At 45.0% G+C, this 16,883-nt stretch overlaps 1 long non-coding RNA gene and 1 pseudogene across 1 annotated transcript; one reads left to right on the top strand and one right to left on the bottom strand.

The window, feature by feature from the left end:
- The first annotated feature begins 213 nt into the window (after window positions 1-213).
- Window positions 214-5,733, top strand: LOC135970267 (uncharacterized). Its single transcript, XR_010585897.2, has 2 exons — window positions 214-2,236; window positions 4,344-5,733. It is a non-coding gene; the product is annotated as an uncharacterized lncRNA (long non-coding RNA).
- Window positions 5,734-10,481: 4,748 nt separating this feature from the next.
- Window positions 10,482-11,674, bottom strand: LOC102125341 (exosome complex component MTR3-like; annotated as a pseudogene).
- Window positions 11,675-16,883: the final 5,209 nt, after the last annotated feature.

The following is a 16,883-nucleotide window of genomic DNA, read 5'->3' as shown; positions in this document are numbered from 1 at the left end:
CGTTTGGGGATAGTCATATATTGGATATATGCCATTGAAATGATGGAAAATGTTTAGTAATACAAAATACAATTATGCTCTATTGTTAAGAAACACTGGTCACAAAACTTTATGATTATGATTTGGGAATATCTCCAAGATTACCTTCAGGTTCAATAGTTTGCTAGGACTCATGGAACTCAGCAAGGCAGTTATACTTATGGCTACAGTTTATTTATTTTATTTTATTTTTTTGAGACAGAGTCTTTATCTGTCACCCAGGCTAGAGTGCAGTGGCACGATCTCGGCTGGTTGCAATCTCTGCCTCCTGGGTTCAAGTGATTCTCCTGCCTCAGCCTCCCCAGTAGCTGGGATTATAGGCGTGCACCACCATACCTGGCTAAATTTTGTATTTTTAGTAGAGATGGAGTTTCACCATGTTGGCCAGGCTGGTCTTAAACTCCTGACCTCAGGTGATTTGCCTGCCCTGGCCTCCCAAAGTGTTGGGATTACAGGTGTGAGTCACTGTGCCCGGTCACATGGCTATACAAAAAATAAATTTCACTATACAGTGAAATGATATCGATTAAAATTAGTATTGCAAAAAGGCTCATAAAGCATGGTCCAGGTGAGGCCAGGCACAGAGCACTCAATCATCCACTCCCAGTGGTGTCATGAGCAAAACTTACTTTGGGATTATAGGCGTGCACCACCATACCTGGATAAATATCTAAATCTAAATTTTGTATTTTTAGTAGAGATGGAATTTCACCATGTTGGCCAGGCTGGTCTCGAACTCCTGACCTCAGGTGATCTGCCCACCTCGGCCTCCCAAAGTGCTAGGATTACATGTGTGCGCCACCACGCCTGGCCTACATTACTTTTTTAAGGAGTCTTTTTCTTTCTTTCTTTTGTGTGTGCTACAGGGAATGGTCCCATGGGATCTCATGGAAGGAAGCCATCTCAGCCTGCCTCTTCTCAGAAACCAGAGCCTGAGACAAGGGTTGTGTGCTGGTGTTAATTTGGGGAAGTGATTGAAGGAACAGGAGTTGGGGCAGGGGAGAGCAGGAAGAAGGAAACAGGGTAGAGAAAGCCAGTGAATGCAAGATTGCACTGTGGAGCTGGTTGGTCACGGCCTCACCATCCACAGGAACCCTTTGAAGAGCTGTGCAGACTGTATCTTGGAATGATTCTCTTGAGGAGAAGAAGACAGTCGTATTTTCTTACGGACTCTCCCTCATTGATTAAAGCTGCTCCAGAGGTGTTAACTCCCTTGTGCTCTAGGTTTGCACGCCTGCTGTTGAATGTTTCTGGGTGGTGGCCCACTCATTAGCTGCAGAAAAGCCCTGGGGCAGCAAGTAAGGGAAACAGGGATATCTAGCGTAGGTTCTATCAGAGTCCACTTGCACAATGGCTGAGTAAAAGGTGGGCTAAGGGCTGGGCGTGGTGGCTCACGTCTGTAATCCCAGCACTTTGGGAAGCCGAGGCAGGTGGATCACGAGGTCAGGAGATGGAGACTATCCTGGCTGACATGGTGAAACCCCATCACTACTAAAAATTTAAAAAAAAAAATAATAAAAAATTAGCCAGGCATGGTGGCAGGTGCCTGTAGTCCCAGCTACTTGGGAGCCTGAGGCAGGAGAATCGCTTGAACCTGGGAGGAGGAGGTTGCAGTGAGCTGAGATTGTGCTACTGCATTCCAGCCTGGCGACAGAGCAAGACTCCGTCTCAAAAAAAAAAAAAAAAAAAAAAAAAAGGTGGTTTGAGAACATAGGAGGCAGGACACAGAAGGGGTTAAATACAGGAAGCCCTTTGTGGGTTTACTTTGTATTCATGCTGAGAGCAGATGCAGGATCTTTTTCCAGTTTCAGGCTGAGGAAGGCATTTTTGTGTGTTCTTCTGAGTTAGAAGATGATCTTTGGCCTGAATCGTACAAGCTAAAATCAACTGGAGTTTTCAGGGGCTAAAAGATTTTAAATGGAGATATTCTGCGAGTAACAGTTATAGACTCCTTTCTGGAGCAGAATTTAATGAAGGTTTAATGAAGCAACACAAAGAGAAAGAGAAATCACCTCAACTGCCTGCCCTCCTCAGCCCCGGCTGCATCTCCTACCTGTGGCACGACGGCTTCTCTGAAGCTAAGCCTATGAATGGAGGATTGTTTGGAAATGAGAAGAAAGTATAAGCTGTCTATTTAGTGATGTAACTTAGCTTTGCGTGGACCTGCTGGGAAGGGAATCTCAAGACGGCACCAAGGGTAAGACCTAGGTGGGGCGTGAGGGTCTGTTTGTTTCCACACAGGGCTGAAGGATCTTCTGCTTTCTGCTCCTCCTGCAAGGCTATTCTTCTGCCTCGAAGATCCTGGATTTAGATACAAGTTGCCAAAGGACTACTTTCTTTTTCTTTTCTTTTTTTTTTTTGAGATAGAGTCTCGCTCTGTCGCCCAGGCTGGAGTGCAATGGTGCGATCTTGGCTCACTGCAAGCTCCACCTCCCAGGTTCAAGGATTCTCCTGCCTCAGTCTCCTAAGTAGCTGGGATTACAGGCACCCACCACCACGCCTGGCTATTTTTTGTATTTTTAGTAGAGACGGGGTTTCACCATGTTGGTCAGGCTAGTCTTGAACTCCCGACTTCAGGTGATCCACCCGCCTTGGCTTCCCAAAGTGCTGCGATTATAGGCACGAGCCACTGCGCCCGGCCCAAAGGACTACTTCCTAAGACCAGAGTGGAAGAGAAGGGAATCTGTGGACTCTCACTGTCTTAGAGTCCCTGATCAAAATCCTCACATCTTCCTGTCCCTGAAAGGAGATCACAGTCAGTTTTGGCAGTAAATTGACTTTACAAATGTGATTGGTTTTGAGGTGAGAACTTGAAGCTGTATTTTAATAAATAAATTGATAATTCAACTGATTGCAGAAACGACCACAGGCAGCTTCTTAGGCTATGCAAACTATAGCAAATAACATGAGTTGAATATGGGAATCACAGATAACAGAACTTTCTTCTGCCTTGGCTTCAATATAGCTTGTGTGAATAATTCTGGGAAACATTGGATTAAATGTGAAAAGGCAAGCGGTCTTGTTTTATGCAAGACCTTTCATGTGCTTCTTAGAACCTTTAATATGCTAATTTGTATTCAGATCATTAAGACTATAAGTGGGGCCGGGCCGCGGTGGCTCACGCCTATAATCCCAACATTTTGGGAGGCAGAAGAGGGTTGATCGCTTGAGGTCAGGAGTTCGAGACCAGCTGGCCTACATGGTGAAACCTAGTCTCTACTAAAAAATATAAAAATTAGCTGGGTGTGGTGACATGCACCTGTAATCCCAGCTACTTGGGAGGTTGAGGCAGGAGAACCACTTGAACCCGGGAGGAGGAGGTTGCAGTGAGCCGATACCATGCCACTGCACTTCAGCCTGGGCAACAGAGTGAGACTCTGTCTCAAAAAAAAAAAAAAAAAAAAAGACTATAAGGGAGAGAGGGAAAGCTTCCCCCCTTCAACCTCTGAAGATTTGCTGAAAATGAACTAACCAAAGGCAGATTATTAGGAGAAAAGGGCATATAAATGTATTTAAACGTGCACAGCACAAGGAAATTGCAGAAGAATGATAATCCAGTAACCCAGTGGGGTTCAGATACTTATATTCCTTACTTTGTATAGGAAGAGGAAATGGGGACTGCAGGGGTGAATAACTTTTAGGGGGAAAGAATGGACCCAGTGCTCAGACAATGGTAAGTAAATAATTCTCTTTGGGAGTTGAATGGGACCAGAGGACAAACAATGGTTTAGGAGAAAGTTTGGGCTGTAGGAGTGTTACTTAATTTTCAGTCTTCCTCTGTGATAGGAGTTTTGATTGTCTCTGGTTAATGAAATTTCAGGGAAGGGATCAAAAGCAATTGTGTTCCTCTTTGGGGTTCAGTTTCTAGGTGGAGCAGGGAACTTCAGAAAACAGCTTCATTCTGTACTTTGGGAGAGACAGAGGATCAGAGAGAGGGTTGGGGGGAGTGGGGGAGATCAGAGAAAGACCTTGGTTCTGAGGCTAATTTCTGAGGCCTTTCGATTTTCAAAGTACTCAGAATGCCAAAGTGCCATATTGTGGGGTATCATGTTCTGTACCCCAACAAGATCATGTTACAATATTTAGTCTTTCTCAAGCTAAGCTGCCCTAGAACCAGTTGATTCCTTTGAGAACATCTTGGGGGTGTGGGTACAAAGTCCATGCTCTCAGAAATGCAGTCAGAGAGAACCTGTGTCCTTCCCATGAAGGGGAAGGGGTCTGGGCCTTTGCAGCCTTTTCGTTGTTGTAATCCTCAGAATGTTTTATTAGAATCTGACAGTTGCTTTATGTTTTATTCCTCACAGGTTTGGAGGCTGGGAAGTCCAAGATCAAGCCAGTGACACATACAGTGTCTGGGGAGAGCCTGCTTCTTGGTTCATTGGCTCCATCTTCTCACTGTGTCCTTACATGGTGGAAGAGACAAGATAATTCTCTGGAGTACCACTTACAGAATCACCTTATAGTAGGGCACTAACCCCATTCAGGAGGGCTGTGATCTCATGATCTAGTCATCTTCTGATATGGTTTGGATCTGTGTCCTTGCCCAAATCTCATGTGGAATTGTAATCCCCAATGTTGGAGGTGGGGCCTGTTGGAAGGTGACTGGATCATGGGGGCAGAATTCCCATGACGGTTTTATACTATCCCTGTTGGTGCTGTTCTCCTGATAGTGAGCGAGTTCTCATGAAATACGGTTGTTTAAAAGTGTGTAGCATCCCCTCTGCCTCTTGTTCCTGCTGCCAACACGTAAGACGTGCCTGCTTCCCCTTTGCCTGCCACTGTGATTGTAAGTTTCCTGAGGCCTCCCTAGAATCACGAGTTGCTATGTTTCCTGTAGAACCCGCAGATTTGTGAGCGAATTAAACCTCTTTTCTTTATAAATTACCCAGTCTCAGGTATTTGTTTATAGCAATGCAAGAACGGACTAATACACTTCCCAAAGGCCCCCCCCCAATGCCACCTCCTTGGGGGTCAGGTTTTCAGTGTATGAATTTTGGAGGGACACAAACATTTAGAACATAACCAGTTCTCATAACATAAACAGAGTCCTTTTTGTGTCACTTTTTTGCATCGTTGTGCTTTTTGTTGGTGATTTTACTGTTTAAAATGGCTCCCCAGCAGAGTGCTGCGTGCTGTTCAGTGTTCCTAGGCACAAAAAGGCTGTGTGACATAACTTCCAGGGAAAATACAAGTGTTAGATAAGCTTTATTTAGGCATGAGTTACAGGGCTGTTAACCATGAGTTCAATGTTGATAAATCAACAATGTACGTTAAATAAGAAATAAGGTGTCTTTATACAGAAACACACACAAAAAAGGGTTATATCGTGATTAGTTGATAAAAATGTGACCGGGTCTTGCAGGAACGTATAACTCTGTGTTTCCCCTAGGAGAATTATTTGGTAATTCAGTGTTTGTGGTGACTTTATAGAACATAACTACCATGAATTGTGAGAATCAACTGTATTTGTTTTTTGAAAATTAAACACAAATGCTTTCTGATACTGTTTGATCTAAAATATTTACTTATTTGTGCCTTGTTTCTGAATCTTTCCAACTGGCATAGCAATACCTGTCCAATAAGCTTACAGGAAAATGTATGTGAAAGTTCTGTCTAAAAGTTTAAAGGCTATATAAATCCAGGGCTTATAATACTTATTTTAATCACATGGGCCAAATAAATGATTGAACGTGACCATTATTTTACTTTCCGCTTTGATTTGTTAGCCCACGTGGTTGAGAACTGTTTGATATGAAGAATTTTATGGGGTCAGTTCAAAAGATGAATAAAGGAAATGACATTTCCAATATGCGTTAAAAACCAAAGTCCATGTGTACACAGATGACTAATTTAGAGAGCTCTGTTATGACTCAGGTTAGTGTAGTGGGGTGGAATGACATTGACTTTTTTTTTTTTTTTTTTTGGAGACGGAGTCTCGCTCTGTCGCCCAGGCTGGAGTGCAGTGGCCGGATCTCAGCTCACTGCAAGCTCCACCTCCCGTGTTTGCGCCATTCTCCTGCCTCAGCCTCCCGAGTAGCTGGGACTACAGGCGCCCGCCACCTTGCCCGGCTAGTTTTTTGTATTTTTTTTAGTAGAGACGGGGTTTCACCGCGTTAGCCAGGATGGTCTCGATCTCCTGACCTCGTGATCCGCCCGTCTCGGCCTCCCAAAGTGCTGGGATTACAGGCTTGAGCCACCGCGCCCGGCCAACATTGACTTTTAAAATAAATTTTGTCTTGGTTTGTAGAAATAATAATGAAACCGTTGTTGTAAAATTATAACTGAGAAAAGTATTACAGTGAAAGAGATCTGACCTAACCAACTCCATCTTGCTTTTAACCTCCAAGCTATCCTTGCTCATTCCTGGGCATAGGCCAAACTAACTTTGGAAAGAACTTATAGTTTAACTTTGAAACAAAGACACTAACAGCCCTTTCCCAGAACAAATCCCCTTCCTGCCTAGGTACTAGACTGCTTTTGTAGGACTAACAAATTAGCCACATGATTAGAAATTATGGTTTAGGAGTCATGGAGCTGGAGGCTACAAGATTTTGACCCTCCCCAAATTGCTCTTGGGGATAACATCACTAGTGTAAAACCTAAGATCAGTGTTTGAGATATTTTGCAGACCCTGCAGATCCTTGATGGATCAGCTGCCGCCACCCAGATTAATAAACTGGCTCATCTGGTCTTGTGGTCCCCACCCAGGAACTGACTCAGTGCGAGAGGACAAAGTTGACTCCCTATTATTTCACCTCCAAGCCAATCAGTAAGCGCTCCTGAATCACTGGCCCCTACCTATTAAATTGTCCTTAAAAACTTGGATCCCTTAGTTTTCAGGGAAACTGAATTGAGTGATAGTAAAACGCCAGTCTCCTGTACAGCTGGTTCTGCGTGAATTAAACTCTTTCTCTATTGCAATCTCGGCTTGATAAATTGTCTGTGTCTAGGCAGCGAGCAAGAAGAACCTGTGGGATGGTTACAATAATTGCTTTTTATAGAACATTAATGGTATAATACCTGTATCAGGGAGATTGGTTAAGTCAAGATTCGTATCTTTTTAGTGCTCAAAATCCTTAAATGTTTATTGGCATACACAGGATGGAAAGAAAGAAAATGCATATGCAGTAAGGAGAGTACAGGTCTCTTTTAATGTGTTTCTGATACTTATTAAACCTTAATAGAGAGCAGAGCCCAGGGAGCCCTTTTCAATAGATCAAACCCTGCTTTGGCCACAGAGAAGGTAGTAGTTAATTTGCATATGGGACTCAGGGTTGAAGGTCTCCAGAGAGACCTTACCACTCTGCTTAAGATATCTGGAGTGAAAGCCAGATAAATCTCTCCTACTGAATAAGAGAGGTGTCAACCAGGTCCTATGGGAGCAAAGGGCTGTGAGGTTCCTTGAAAATTACCTGGGGGAAAGGAGAGCTTGATTGGGGAAAGAGGAGCTTGACTGGGGGTCCCATCTTCAACACAAGGACCTACATGTTTATAGATATAGACCAAAACTAAAATTCTAAGGCCCTTCAATCATCTGAATGGACTTCCTCCTCACCCAGGACTCTTTTAAGATTTAAACTGAGAGATTGTTTCAGGCCATAACAGGAAGTGGGGGTTGGACATGTCTCATTATACCTCTCCAGCATTAACATCAACACAGACTTTAACTCTGATAATGTTTTACAACCTATTCTGTCTGAAGCCTACTACCTGAAGGCTTCCTCTGCAAATAAGAACTTGGGTCTCCAGAACCCTTTATCTTTTTTTTTTTTTTTTAAGAGGTTGTCTTGCTCTGTGGCCCAGGCTAGAGTGCAGTGGCGCCATCTCGGCTCACTGCAAGCTCCGCCTCCCGGGTTCACACCATTCTCCTGCCTCAGCCTCCCGAGTAGCTGGGACTACAGGCGCCCACCATCACGCCCGGCTAATTTTGTGTATTTTTAGTAGAGATGGGGTTTCACCGTCTTAGCCAGGATGGTCTCAATCTTCTGACCTCGTGATCTGTCCGCCTCGGCCTCCCAAAGTGCTGGGATTATAGGCGTAAGCCACAGCACCTGGCCACAACCCTTTATCTTAACCCAGACATTCTCTTCTGTTGATCCCAGGTCTTTAGACAAACTCAATCAATTGTCAACTAGAAAATGTTTAAATTTACCTGTAAGCTGGAAGCATCCCCACCCACCACCTTTGAGTTGTCCTGCCTTTCTGGACCAAACCAATGTATTTCTTAAATGTATGTGATTGATTTCTCATGCCTCCTTAAAATGTATAAAATCAAGCCATACCCTGACCACCTTGGGTACATGTTCTCAGGACCTCCTGAGGGCTGTGTCATGGGCCAAGGCCATTCATATTTGACTCAGAATAAATCTCTTAAAATATTTTACGGAGTTCGACTATTTTTGTTGACATAGGGTACATACGGTAGAGCTGGTTTTTGCAGATCAAAGTGTGAAACTGGAAGTTGCTTGAGACCCAGTCATGCAGGAGTAGCTACTATCACTTTGGGAAGCCAAGTGTGAGGGTCATTGTGATCAGGAGAGTGAACTGGATCAGCAACACAAGGAGGATTGGAGCCTGGAGCAGAATTGCTCTGGTTACGTTTTTGGGGGCTGATTTTTTTTTTTTTTTTTTAAATAAAAAAATCTGGCCAGGTGCAGTGGCTCACACCTGTAATCCCAGCACTTTGGGAGGCTGAGGTGGGCAGATCATGAGGTCAGGAGATTGAGACCAGCCTGGCCAACGTGGCAAAACCCTGTCTCTACTAAAAACACAAAAATTAGCCAGGCTTGGTGGCACAAACCTGTAATCCCAGCTACTCGGGAGGCTGAGGCAAGAGAATCGCTTGAACCTGGGAAGTGGGGGTTGTAGTGAGCCAAGATAGCCACTGCACTCCAGCCTGGGTGACAGACTGAGAGTCCATCTCAAAAAAAAAAAAAAAAAAAAGAAAAAGAAAAAATCTAAACAGGCAAAAGTAGAGAAAAAATACAATAAAATCCTAAATATTTTATTTATTTATTTAAAATATTCATTCAGATTTAATAACTATCAACATTTAGCCATATTTTCTTCGTTTATCCTTTTTTGTCAATTATTTTATAACAAATTCAAGACATCATATTTCACTCCTACATTTCTAGTTTGTGTGCCAAAAATAAGGACATTTTCTTATGTTCCTTCATTGTCATTATCAGATATAACACAATCAATAATAATTCTTTGTAGTAATCTACTGCTCAGTCCATAGTTAAATCTTCCTAATTATCTAAAAAGTGACTGTAAACAGTTGGTTTCTAAATTGAGAGCACTGCATTAGGCCATTCTGTTTCTTACGTCTTTTAAAATCTAAAGCAACTTCCCTCTCCTCCTGGCAATCACACACACTCCATCCCACGGTTAATTTATAAAACAAAAGACCAAAAAGTTTATTCCTGGAGACAAACCTTCTCTTTATACTCTTAAAACGCAATTTTCATAAATATAAAATAATAGCTCCCATACAGATATAACACTGAACATGTATTAAAGATTCTTTTTTATACGTTAGTTGGAGATGAAGCTAGGCAGATGTTATAACACAGTTGATATAGTTTGGTTGTGCCCCCACCCAAATCTCATCTTGAGTCGTAGCTCTTATAATTCTCACGTGTTACAGGAGGGACCCAGTGGGGGATAACCCAATCATGGGGTGATTTCCCCCATACTGTTCCTGTGATAGTGAATAAGTCTCACGAGATCTGATTTTTTTTTTTTCTTCAGATATAAAAGGGTTTTTCTTTTGGCTCAGACACAGTAAGTGAGAAGGCACAGCCCTCTTGTCCAACCTCTCAAAAGTCGCTCAGTTATATCGGAGGGAGTCACTGGCTGCCTGCAAAGGGTCCATCCCTTAAATGACAATAGTTCTAGGTACCAGCTTCCAGGTAAGACCAGCTGAAGTGGTTTCCAACTTGGGAGTCAGGCTGCGCTCACAGGTTTCCTCAACTGGGTCGCAGCTGGGAGCTGGCTCAAGTAGAAAAGTTCCTTTAATGAGGTTTGTAAAAAGCCCTTCCGGGCCGGGCGCACTATAATCCCAGAACTTTGGGAGGTCGAGGCGGGTGGATCACGAGGTCGGGAGTTCAAGACCAGCCTGGCCAAGATGGCGAAACCCCATCTCTACTGAAAACACACAAAAATTGGCCGGGCGTAGTGGCGGGCGCCTGTAATCCCAGCTACTCGGGAGGCTGAGGCAGAGAACTGCTTGAACCCAGGAGGCGGAGGCTGCAGTGGGACGAGATTGTGCCACTGCCCTCCAGCTGGGCGACAGAGCTAGACTCTGTCTCAAAAGACAAAACAAAACAAAACAACAAAAACCCAAAAGCCCTTCTGACACCACAGCTGACTCTGCTCGAGGGGACGGTGGCAGCACAGTCCTCCGCGTGGCGTCCGTCCTTGCTCAGGCTTCTGGTTCAGGGCGGGGCGGCGGCCCGCACCAGGCACTGCTGCAGCACGGGGTCGAGGGTTGGCGGCCCTCGAGGCCCAGGCGTAAGGCCTCCGCCTAGCTCACGATTAGGCCGCCCTCCCCGCAGCCAGCAGCCCGCCACCTGCTTCAGCACGGGCATGAGGGCCACTGTGAGGCCGGCGGCGGCGCACTCCTCCTCGAGCCGCGTGGGGTCCAGCAGCCAAGTGGGCGCGGGCCCCAGCGCGAGGCCCAGGCCGCAGCTCACCACCAGGTCGTACATCTCCACGCCCGCGTCAGGCAGGGCGAAGCGGCGGCGTTGAGCGCGACGGCCAGGGCCGAGCCGCCGTCCTACAGCCGCAGCGCTGACACATCGAGCTGCGTGCGCGGGTAGCGGCCCAGGCGCACGGCCGGCTCCAGCGCCTCCTGCAGCCCCAGCTCAAGTACCTCGCCGCCACCCGGGCGAGAGCGGCGGCAGTCGCAGAGCAGGCGACCGCGCAGCGCGTCCAGGGTAGCCGCCGCGCTCGCCGCCCTCGGCCTGGCCGAGATCTGATGGTCTTATGAAGGGTTTCCCCTCTTGCTTGGCTCTCATTCTGTCTTGTCTGCCGCCGCCATGTGAGAGTTGCCCTTTGCTTTCCACCATGATTGTGAGGCCTCCCCAGCCACGTGGAACTGTGAGTTCATTAAACCTCTTTTTCTTTATAAATTACCCAGTCTTGGGTATGTCTTTATCAGCAGTGTGAAAATGGACTAATCCACCAGTTCAAGGGAAGAGTGGGAAGGCAGATAGAGTCATAGATTAGGAATATGAAAATTAATGTGTGAATGGAAGCAAAGTGGGTAAGGGGAAGTCAGTTGAACCTCCAGGAGCAGGACGAAATTGTCTATAGACCACAGTTTGTTGTGCTTGCTATCAGTTATCTAGAGTTGTCCAGTAGCTTCCAGGGATTTGGACTCAGCCTGGAGTGGAGGGATTTCCTCTACAGTCTACAATGCAGTTCTACATAGTATCATTTCCCTAAGCCTCAATCCCATTTCTCCAGCCCCTCTGTGCTGCTGGCTGGTCCCAAGGGCATTGCTAGGCCCACCCAGCACCTGAGCCTTCGGGCTGGCTCTGCCTTGCCTAAACGGTTGTCCAGAGAACCTGAGAGTTGGATTTTTTTTTAACGATCACCTTGGCCAATTCTTTTACCACATCCTCATCCCCGGAAGGGACAGAATTGAGTTATTAATAATATATTGACTAAGGGCATTTAGAGTGTTGAGGGAGAGGTTTGAGGTGCCCTAAGGGGAGGGATTTGGAGTTGTCTAGAGCTATGCTGGTGTTATTTCTTCTGAGAAATAATAAAAATAGCTGTCATTTACTGGAAATCTATTGTGTGCCAGGAATTTTAGATGTCTTGAGCATCAGCTGCTCTTTACCTCACACTAAATGTTGGCAATATTATCCCAGGTCTCACCGATAAGGAAACAAAGCCTTTGTACGTTGCCCGACAGTGAACAGCTGCCAAAGGGAGGAGTTAAAACTCAGCCTGACTCAAAAACTTCTTTTGCCCAAATCAGCATTTTCGCAAGTATAAACTGAGGAGTCTGGGCATCTATGATGCCCAAAAATACTTGCTCCGGCCAGGCACGGTGGCTCACGCCTTTAATCCCAGCACTTTGGGAGGCCGAGGTGGGCAGATCACTTGAGGTCAGGAGTTCAAAACCAGCCTGGCCAACATGATGAAACCCCGTCTCTACTAAAAATACAAAAAAATTTAGCCAGGCATGGTCGTGGGCACCTGTAATCCCAGCTTCTCAGAGAGTAAGGCAGGAGAATTGCTTGAACCCGGGAGGCGGAGGTTGCAGTGAGCTGAGATCATGTCCAGCCTGGACAACAAAAGTAAAACTCTGTCTTGAAAACAAACAAAAATACTCGCTCCATGGTCAAATTTGGGAAACGCTGGGTTCAGATATTCAAACATGTTTCTACACTGAGTGACTTCTCAATCCTTTAACACAGTAATGGGCACGTCCCCTCCTTCCGCCTCCAGATATATGATGTGGAAGAATTTTTCTCTCTCGCTTTGGCAGGGGCTGTTCTGCTTGCTGGATTGGAAATGATTTTAGGTCCTCATGCCAGGAAGAAAACACAGGCAGATTTCTCACCAGCTAAAAAAGAAGGAAAAATTGTGAAGTGAAATTTCCTATTGGCTGTGGTTTATCCATGTTAAATTGTAAAGCATTTAACACAGATGGAATCCGGTACATGCAAAGCACTCACAAAACCTAGTTACTACTACTGCTGGTGCTGCTACTACTACAACAACGACTACTACAACTACTACTCTCCTACTGCTGCTACTGCTGCTGCTGCTATTGTTTTGTAAAGTGGAGCTGCAGAAATCAAACGTTTAATTTTTTTCTTAGATGCACAGTGAATTTGTTTTTTGAACTCCAGTATTCTTCCTGAGGGTCTATTTCATCCTAGCATTATTCTCACTTTTTTTCAAAATTTTATTTTATTTTATTTTGTTTTTGAAACAACGCCCTGTTGCCCAGGCTGGAGTGCAGTAGCGTGATCTTGGCTCACTGCAACCTCCACCTCTGGGTTCAAGAGATTCTCCTGCCTCGGCCTCATGAGTAGCTGGGATTACAGGCATGCGCCACCATGCCCAGCTAATTTTTGTATTTTTAGTAGAGATGGGGTTTCACCATGTTGACGAGGTGGGTCTCAATCTCCTGACCTCGTGATCCGCCCACCTCAGCCTCCCAAAGTGCTGGGATTACAGGCGTGAGTCACCGCGCCCGGCCTCTACTTTTTAATTTTTAAAAATGTACAATCTTTAGCATTTTTAAATGTACAACTCAGTGGTAATAAATACATATGTATCTCTTTCCTTGCCTCCCCCTTGTCCCATTCCTGGCCTCTGGCTAATAGCAGTCTACTCTGTGTCATCACGAGATCCACATTTTTAGTTTCCACATATGAAAGAGAAGATGCGATATTTGTCTTTCTGTGCTTGGCTTATTTCACATTTCATGGATGGCCTCTGGTTCCATCCATGCTGCTGCAAGTGACAGGATTTCACTCTTTTTATGGCTGAATAATATTCCATTGTGTAAATATAACACATTTCCTTTATCCATTCATCTGTTGATGGGTACTTAACGTTGATTCTGTATTTTGAATAGGGCTGCAATAAACATGGTAGGGCAGATATCTCTTTAATATACTGATTTCCTTTCTTTTGAGTATATACCCAAATGGTAGTTCTCTTTGTAGTTTTTTTTGCGGAATCTCCATACTGTTCTAATTTACATTCCCACTGACAGTGTATGAGGATTCCCCTTTCCCCACATCCTCACCAGATCTGTTATTGCCTGCCTTTATTTACTTATTATTTGTAATTCTTGTGGGTACATAGTAGGTATATATGGGGTACATTAGCTGTTTTGATGTAGGCATGCAATGTGTAATAATCATATCATGGAAAATGGGGTATCCATCCACTCAAGCATTTATCCTTTGTGTGACCAACAATTCAGTTACACTCTTAGTTATTGTGAAATGTACAATTAAATTATTATTGACTGTAGTCTTCCAGTTGTGCCATCAAATACTAAGCCTTATTCATTAATTCTATTTTTTGTACCCATTGCCTGCCTTTTTGATACAAGCCACTTTAACTGGGGTGAAATGATATCTCATTGTGGTTTTGATTTGCATTTCTCTGATGATTAGTGATATTGAGCATTTTTTCATCTACCTGTTGGCCATGTGTATGCCTTCTTTTGAGAAATGTCTGTTCAAATCTTTTGCCCATTTTTTTCATCAGATTATTTTTATTTTTTGCTGTTGAGTTGTTTGAGCTCCTTATATATTCTGGTTATTAATCCCTTGTCAGATGGACAGTTTGCAAATATTTTCTCCCGTTGTGTGGGTTTTCACTTTGTTGATTGTTTCCTTTGCTGTGCAGAAGCTTTTTAGCTTGAGGAAGACATTTTTTCAGATGCAACTGCTTCACAGCCGCCCCACGGAGAGTAGGACTCTTCTCTGTCCTCCCTGTCCTGGGTACAAAGCCCAGGCTTCTCCCGAGTTTCGCTGGAATTAGGGAGAACCAGGGAGTCTTGCAGGAGGAGGTACATACATTTAGTGATTAAAAACAGTTTAAACTGTAGGACTTAAAAAGTTTAGTTTCTTCCTTTTCTGTGATTCTTTGGTGACAAAATAAATGGCAGTCACCGCCATGTTGGAAAACTTGGGAGAAACCAGGAGACCAGAAGATGACATGTTATATTTTAGTTTCTCCAAGATGTTGATTTCATTTTTGTTAAAATACCTACTTAAGGGCTTATATGAAAACCTGTTTCTTGCTAGTTCTTGGTTTACATAGATTTTAACCAGTCAGGGTTGGTTGGTTTTGTTGATGAGAGTGCTGGCACCCCATGCAGGGAGCCCTCCCACGGAGTTTCTGAAGGGTGGGGTCTTGAGTCAGGTGGGGTCTGGAGCCAGTATTGAATGCTGAGGCTCCTTGTTGGCCCAGGACTGGGCCCCGGCAGAGCCTGTGACTGAAGGACAAGAGAGGGAGAGAGTTCCTCAAGCCAACGAACTTGTTCCTGAAGTGCTTATCCTCAGCTCGAGGACAGATGGGGAGGTCCCTGCTAGGCTGGGGGACTCCACAGGGGCCAGGACCTCTGGGTGATGTTGAAGAGGAGGTTTGGGGCAGTAGGCGGGGAGAAAGAATATGTTGGAGAGGCTCATGGGAAAGCATCCATGGGTCCTTCTCTCCACTGTGGGCACATTGCCAGAAAAGAGGGTCCCCATCCAGACCCCAAGAAAGGGTTCTTGAATCTCACAGGAAAGAATTAGAGGTGACTCACAGAGCACAGTGAAAGTAGCAAGTTTATTAGAAACTACTCCATTACAGAGTGGGGTGTCCTCAGAAAGCAGGAGAAGAATGCACGATCCTTTGTTAGTGCCTCTACTTATAAAAAAACTGGCCAGGCATGGTGACTCACTCCTGTAATTCAGCACTTTGGGAGGCCAAGGCAGGTGTATCACCTGAGGTCAGGAGTTCGAGACCAGCCTGGCCAACATGGTGAAACCCTGTCCCTACCAAAAATGCAAAAATTACCCGGGCATGGTGGCAAGCCCCTGTAATCCCAGCTATTCCGGAGGCTGTGGTGGGAGAAGTGATTGAACCTGGGAGACGGAAGCTGCAGTCTGAGATCTCGAGCTTGTACTCCAGCCTGGGCAACAGAGCGAGACCTCATCTCTTAAAAAAAAAGAAAGAAACTGTAAGGAGCTATAATTAAACTTGGAATGTGCAGATGTTCTCACTAAAGGTAGGGGTTATTGGTGCTATCAATGACCATTAATTCTTTAAGCCTGCTCATTAAAGTTATCTTTAAGTAAAGTGGGCTTCACTCTTAGGGCATCTGGATGTCCTGCAGGCTTGGTGGGAGGTGTTCCGTATGGCCATAAATATTCTGTAATTATAATTGGTGGTCAGCTTGGGATATAGCTATTTTCAGACCATAAGCATTAACCTTGTGGGCACCTTGTGAGTACCCAGCTATGCACTTTAAGATGTAGTCACTTGGGAGGCTGAGGTGGGCAGATCACTTGAGGCCAGGAGTTTGAGACCAGCCTGGCCAACATGGAGAAACCCTGTCTCTACTAAAAATACAAAAACTAGCCAGGCATGGTGGCACATGCCTGTGATCCCAGCTAGTCAAAGACTGAGGCATGAGAATCACTTGAACCTGGGAGGCAGAAGTTGAAGTGAATCAAGATTGCACCACTACACTTCAGCCTGAGACTCTATCTCAAAACAACAAAAAAAGATGTAGTCACTTTAGTCATGTTTTATTAAACCAGAGGCCTGAGAACCAGGGGTTCCTCTAACAGGTGCAGCTTCTTTTTAAAAACACATTTTGTATTTCTTTTAGAGATGTTGTCTTGCATGGTGTCCAGGCTGGAGGGTAGTGGCTGTTAACAGGTGAAATTCCACTACTGATTAGCCCAGGAATTTTTCATTTGTTTCCAACCTGGGTCAGTTCACCCCTCCTTAGGCAACCCATCAGTCCCCACTCCCGGGAGGTCACCACATTGATGCCAACTTAGTGCAGACACCTCATCATAGAACACTATAGCCCAGAACTCCCGGGTTCAAGTGGTCCTCCTGATATGGACCAGGAGGCAGGGAAATACTGGGTAGAAGACGGCAGTTCCCTGGTGAAGGCCCCACCCTCAAGCCTGGAAACCCGTGACCCTACTAAATGGTAACAGGCATTCCTGTTTACACGCCCAAATGTTGACTTTTGGCCCGCCATGCTCCCCTACAATCCTGTACCCATATAAACCCTAAACCCCAGGCTCCATGAGCAGAAGAGTGGCTGGGCAGCACAGCAGCACAGCAAAGGA

Source organism: Macaca fascicularis, chromosome 3 (assembly GCF_037993035.2).
Source record: "Macaca fascicularis isolate 582-1 chromosome 3, T2T-MFA8v1.1".
Classification (NCBI taxonomy): Eukaryota; Metazoa; Chordata; class Mammalia; order Primates; family Cercopithecidae; genus Macaca; species Macaca fascicularis.
The sequence above is the reverse complement of the archived record's forward strand: the minus strand, read 5'-3'. Positions and strand labels throughout refer to the sequence as shown.